We start from the raw sequence: 7003 nt of genomic DNA, 5'->3' as shown, positions 1-7003 counted from the left end.
AAGAATAGTAACACATCCATCTCCAGCCCCATGTCCTCCAAGGAAGCTATTCATGTGTTCATTGCCGATGCCATGATTCAAAATGATCATTAATTATCACTAAGACATGAGACGGTCATACTATCCAGGTATGAAGTTTAAACAGTTTATACATGTTATACAGTCGTGATAAAAAAAACTTCTAAATAGCATTATCGAAAAACCAAATCTTTGAGTGCACTTCTAATCTTCTTGGAGGTAATATCGCAAAGTCTTTCAGTTTTCATCATAATGAGAACATATTGCATAATTATGTCCAAGTGGTCGACCCTCATGCATGCAAAAGAAAAGGACAATTAGTTTCAAAGGAATTGACAATCATGTAATACCATGTTGGGTTTCATAGGGGCGGCACTATCAAACATTTAGCATCCTCATAAGCAACAGTAACTTGAGCAAGTTGTAAAATCGAAAGATGCAAGGGAATTGACACTGCAAGTAGCCGAATTTCCCAATTTCAAGCAAGCCGGATAATGCTAAATCATGGTTCATAAGCTAGAGCAGAGAACTTACAGTTCGAAAACTAAGTACAGGAGATATCAAGCCCTGAGATAACCTTGATCTCATCAACTGAACCAATTTGGTTTCTGGGTACCTGATGATAATACAAGACACCAACAGGAAGGAGAATAGCTCGCAAGTCGAAGTACACACAAAATGAATTAATGTACAATCATGATACAATAGCTCAGTAGGATTCAAGAGAATGCCAACAAAAATATGCGTCTCAAAGTGATCTATAGAAGTCATGCACTTGTACACAAATCTCCAAGATCAATCTGATAGAGAGCAAACTTATAGGGTAAAATAACCCAGGATAATCATCAATCTACTAACTCTAAAATACCAAGATATACACATAGATTGTGTCGAAGGCTCGAAGCCCCCATATTTTATAGGTTGAGGGTTCATTCTGCACATGCCTGCATGGAGCTGGTGATGATGATGATGATGTAAATTCTAGGGATGAAAAACATTTGATGGTCCCCTTTTGTAAGTATGATGAGGTGGTATATACTAACCCCTCAGGTGATGGTGAACTTGCGGTGTTAGCATGACACTCACTTTTGTTGTGGTGGTAGGATGACACCATGGTAGTGCAGGATGAACTTGTGATCCACTTTTGCAATGATCATGCATGTCCCTCTTAGTTTATCATTTTCTGTCAACACTTGTGTTGTTCTATTGCTCTTTTCTGAATTTCTTCATGGTTGTGATCGATTACTTGTTCTTCTTATGCCATGCTAGTGGTATGTGGTGTCCCGCGGACGGATTCGAGGAATCTACAGCTCATGGAGGGTGTGTCAAGACCAGGTCAGTGGCTACTCCAACAATAGCTACCGAGGGTAATTGGAGGAGGCACAACAAGAGTACCTCACCTTCAGGCAGTGCCATTAGCACAGCTGCCGTCGGAGAAAGCACATGTTTTACAAGGAGCGCCGCCAGAGGTACGTCTTAGTCGGGTCAAAGATTACATCATCGCCTTCCTCATCGTGGTGATCGTGGGGATCTTGTTCTTATGAGTGGTGTATGATCGTATGTAACATGCTATGACATGGTAATATCACCATATTTAAATTGTGGTAAGGATATGGAACTGTGATTTGGGCAACCAAACAGCTGATTCCTATTTTCCTGCGTGCAAGTTAGGCTGGAAATGGGCAACCAAACGATAGGGTCTGGCTTCCTTCTCCGGCACGCAAAAGGCCGCACAAGCTACCAAATGAGTTGACTTTCATGACCCATGGCCCGTTCGTGACGCGCAGGTGAGCCTCTCTCGTGATGCTATGAACCACGGATTGGATGCAGGCTACCAAACGCGCCCTAAGTCACAATCAGCTTGCCATGGACCGCGAATGAAGGGAAGATGCTGATTGGGCATCAAGCATCCGCCATTTCTGGGCTCCTAGACCAGACAAAGCTGAAGTGTCCTCCACCTTCATGCTAGGTAAATTTGTTCACCAGCATCGTATGAAATCTCTACTCGCATCAAGTTCAGTTATTTTTGCCCCTAATTTCGACTTGCTTACACATCGATGTGTGACTAGATGTTGTACAATGGTTTTATTTTAGCTATGCCACATAGAACAATTGCTGAGTTGTAGGAGAAAAAGAGAAAAAAAAGTGACTTTTCTTCTCTTAACTAAGAGATCATCTCTCCATTGTACCAGATATCTTATCTTAGACACTATTTTCTAGCTGTTTTTTAATCATGCCATAATTTAAGGAAAATGCAAACGAGAATAATAGAGTATAACGTTAGAAGATAATCCATTGCATAACATGTTATTTTCTATTCTCTAATCACATGCAATGACTAAGATAAGACAATCATCAACCACTGTACATGCCCTTAGCAGATAATAATATAATTTCCTTGACATAGTGAGATTGATTGTTGTACTCCCTCCATCTCACGAAGGTTATCTGAGATTTGTTAAATTTTGGATATATCTAGACATCCAAAAGTTCTTTGACAAAATCTTTTTCTTAATCTAGGCTATTCCTCTGGTGTCCCCCCCCCCCCCCCCCCCTCTAAACTTTGTTCTATTTAGACGGCTAGGATACCCTTCGTGGGTTGACTTAACATCTGTGTTTGGTTCATGGGCAAATATGTACAGGATGGGATGGGATAAAATATATTTAATTAATGATTAATAGAACAAGATAAATATGTCATTAACACACCGGTTAATATGTAATTAACGGGTCCTTTTCCCTTTGTGGTGGTGGAGGCCGGACCTAGCGGGCGGCCGCCTACCCGTGCCTAGCAAGGTCACTACCCGCACATATTTAGCGAGGCCGTTTCTGCCGACTGGATGGGGCGCAGACGTAGCAAGCTCGTTGCTCGCCACGCCATGGAGGCCGCCGCCGAGCTAGGGAGCCACGTTGAAAATCAAGCCCGCAGCTTACCGCGCCCTGGAGACCGCCGATGTCGAGCTGGAGAGCCACGTGGAAAAGCAAGCCCACCGCTCGCCGTGACATGGTGGCTGCCGCTAAGCTGGGGAGCCACACATACGACGGTGGCAGGTGTCGGAGTCGCGTCGACGGCCATGGATTCTCAGGCGGCTAGTGAGATTATCATGAAATTCACGGATCATATGGTCCAACCTTTCTCAGAAATATTCGGCTTTTGGGATGGGATCATCCATATTTTCTGGTCACGAACCAAACACACGTTTACCACCTGAACGTCGTTCGCCGGGGCGGGGGGGGGGGGGACACCTGAGCACATCCCCTTAATCTATTATTCAAGTACTCCCTTAAGAAAAAGATTTTGTCAGATGACACTTATGATTAGTGTTTTTATAATATTCCCAAAGGATAACTATCTTCCTCATTACGCGTCTGAATCAAAATCTAACTGCCAGATGGGAGAGCACTGACCAAACCTCACCCGCACACGGCCACACATGGGAACACTGGCCATGCTATTGTCCCCTAGTGCCCCGCGTGATGCACAAGATCTCTCTTAATATTATCTTCGCCACTTTCGTGGGAGCTTGTTAGGTTGTAGAATACAGAATTGGTTCAGTCACAGAGAAGAGAACTGCATTTGCCTGTGGAGATTTAGCTAGCAAGATGGGGAGAGTAGCAAGTACGCAACTGCAGTTCCATGCCGTGTTTGCAGCGGCGCTGCTTCAGCTACTAAGTGCAGCGCCAACAGCAGCACGATGCAGTGCAAGTTGTGGTAACATCAGCATCCCCTACCCATTTGGTATCGAGCCTGGTTGCTACCACGATGGCTTTAACCTTACCTGTGACTACTCCTTCCGCCATCCCAAGCTGTTCCTTGGCGATAGCACCGTCGAAGTGCTCGAGATCTCCATTCCCAACAGCACGGTGCGCATCAACAACACCAACATCATGCCGTTGGTTGATACCGATGGTGCATCCAGGCCCAACACAAGCAGGTACCACACATGGGGTGGCCTGAGAGAGGGAGGACCCTTCTTCGTCGCGCCAGATAGGAACAAGTTCATTGTGTAGTCATGCAACAATATCCAAGTCATCCTCATGGGAGAGGATAACTCCACTATCAATGCCTGCGCCACTTACTGCCATCCTTAGAAGACTCAGACTCGCAGCCTCAGCTTATCCGGTACCTGCTTCTGCATGGCGAATGCTCGGGCCTCGGCTGCTGTGGTGGAGGCATCCCAAAAGGCTACACCTCCTACCACATCCAGTTCCAGCCTTCCAATGACTCAAGCTTCGATGCTAAGTCGTCAGTATACATAGCCGAGGACGGGTCCTATAACATTTCAAAACTCATGTATGAACCTCGCGGTGTGGCGCTGCCTGCCTTGCTAGACTGGGTGATCAGTAATTCTTCATGTCAAAAACAGCGCTCTGTCGCTCCTGCATGCCGCAGTAGCAACAGCTTTTGTCAAAACTACACAAGCTATGTCTACAATGGGTACCAGTGCCGCTGCTCCGCTGGTTATCATGGAAACCCTTACATCCTGGACGGTTGTCAAGGTAAGTTAAATAAATTTACTTATATTCCCTTGTTATACAACGAAAATCAAATTAGGGTGACTACAATTTAAATATAGTAGCTATCCCCACCTATTCTAGATTTAATCTTTTGCCGGTGAACTAGTCGGTTCTATAATTTTTCAAGAATATTAGTACAGTCCCACTGGGTAGTGATTGTTTTGACTTCGTTTGTAGCATATGGTTTGCTTATTTCCTGTTCTGTATTGTGATTTGAATAGATATTGATGAGTGTGTACATAAGGAAGCCCACTCATGCCATGGAACTTGTGAAAATATGCCTGGAACATTCCTCTGCCGTTGCCCTGATGGGACATATGGGAACCCCGCTGTAAAAGGGGGATGCATCAAGATCACGAATTTCTCTGCAGGTGACAAACACTATGTATCATTGATTGCCTTTACTATCGATCCATGTAATCCTGTATTTATATGGACTATATTACAAGTACAGTAACATTTTGTTGGTACAAATTGGTAACTATTCAATGATTAATTCTTATATGTCAATTAATAATTATGATCTCCACTCCAATATATTATCCAACTGATAGTTGGGGTGTTACCTGGAACCATTTTTTGCCAAGACGCCAGACTGAACATATTTGCACGAAGGAAAATCTATATATGTATCCCTTCGATTATTTGTCTAGTACTGTTGTTTTTGTTGCTTGTAGTCCTGCATCACACCCTAACTATCTTGAAGATCTATCTTACTGGTCATAGTTGGAATGACTCAAGCCTATCGTAGCCCTCCACTTATCAACTAATCATTTGGCTGTGGCAACTACTTCCATTCTACTAATTATTTTGAGATCTTACAGACAACTTCGTAAGTTGAGAGCTTCATGTAGAGAAATTGTAGTTTAGATAGCAATCTCATCATACACAATGGAGAAAGTGGAAAACTGATGAACTGTATCAATGTCTGTGCCGTTAACTTACATAATCTTATCTTCGTAACTTTCAGGTTTAACCATAGGCATAGTAATCAGCGGTGTCACAGTGTTGCTTCTGGCACTCGGTGCTCCATTTGTTACACGTATTGTGAAGCTAAGGAAGGTGAAGAAAAGGAGAGCAAAGTTATTAACCAAAATCATGGTTTGCTGTTGCAGCAGTTAATATCTCAAAAGGCAGATATTGGTGAAAGGATGCTGTTTACCTTAGGGGATATAGAGAAAGCCACAAATAATTTTGACAAGTCTCGTGAAGTTGGTGGTGGTGGACACGGTGTCGTGTACAAAGGAATCCTAGACCTACATGTTGTGGCCATCAAAAAATCAAAGATTGTAGTACAGAAAGAAATCGATGAACTCATAAATGAGGTTGCTATTCTTTCTCAGATCAACCATAGAAATGTCGTGAAGCTCCTTGGATGCTGCCTTGAAGCAGAAGTACCATTGTTGGTTTATGAGTTCATTTCAAATGGAACCCTATATCAGCATCTTCATGTTGAAGACCAACATCATTATCATGGGATGACCGGTTAAGGATTGCACTTGAGATTGCCAGAGCTCTGGCCTATCTGCACTCAGCTACTTCAGTGCCCATATTTCATAGAGATATCAAGTCCTCTAACATACTTCTCGATGAGAGTTTAACAGCAAAGGTATCGGACTTTGGAGCCTCAAGGTACATTCCAATTGATCAAACAGCAGTGATGACAGCTGTTCAAGGGACATTTGGCTACTTAGACCCCATGTACTATTACACAGGCCGGCTAACGGACAAGAGCGATGTTTTCAGTTTCGGCGTTCTCCTTATAGAACTGCTAACTAGGAAGAAACCCTATGTGTACAGATCAGATAATGATGCCAGTCTTGTTGAGCATTTTGTTTCGTCACTGACAAAAGGCAACCTTGTTGACATAACAGACCCGCAAGCCATGGAAGAGGAAGACGATGGAGAACTCCAAGAAGTAGCCATACTAGCGGCAGCCTGCACTAGATTGGAAGGAGATAGCCGACCAGCAATGAAGGGAGTGGAGGTTTCCCTTGAAAACTTGCGAGCGAGATTCAAGCCTTCTTCCTATAATTCAGCATCGAAGAGATACGATGGGGATCAAATTGTTGCACCGTATAAGTCAATCGAAGATTTGCTCGCCAACAAGGAAATGTCGATTGAAGGGGCCGTTGAGGAATCGAGTAGACAATACACTATGGAGGAGGAGATCTTGTTGTCCGCCCGGTATCCCAGATGATCTCTTTTGGAGCTGAACAAAGGAGAAGGCTCTGTTTATATGAGGCGATTTGCACAAAAATAACTCAAAAGTTAAAGAAAAGCACAGATTGACCTTCCGGCGAAACTATTTCACCAATCTAACCCTTTTGTGTTGCGCCCCTCTCATCGGCGCCACACATGCCAGTGTGACGCCCCTCTTGCCGGCGCCACACACCCAGCCGACGTGGCGCCCTCGACGCTGAGCTGGTGCGCCCATCCGACGTGGCAGCATGTGTGGCGCCCCTCC

General features: G+C 44.1%; 1 pseudogene; it reads left to right on the top strand.

The window, feature by feature from the left end:
• The first annotated feature begins 3608 nt into the window (after positions 1 to 3608).
• LOC127316901 (wall-associated receptor kinase 2-like) lies at positions 3609 to 6773 on the top strand (annotated as a pseudogene).
• Positions 6774 to 7003: the final 230 nt, after the last annotated feature.

The sequence above is a fragment of the Lolium perenne genome, chromosome 7 (assembly GCF_019359855.2).
Source record: "Lolium perenne isolate Kyuss_39 chromosome 7, Kyuss_2.0, whole genome shotgun sequence".
NCBI lineage: Eukaryota > Viridiplantae > Streptophyta > Magnoliopsida > Poales > Poaceae > Lolium > Lolium perenne.
Note: the sequence above shows the minus strand (reverse complement) of the source record. Positions and strands in the feature narration are given on the sequence as shown.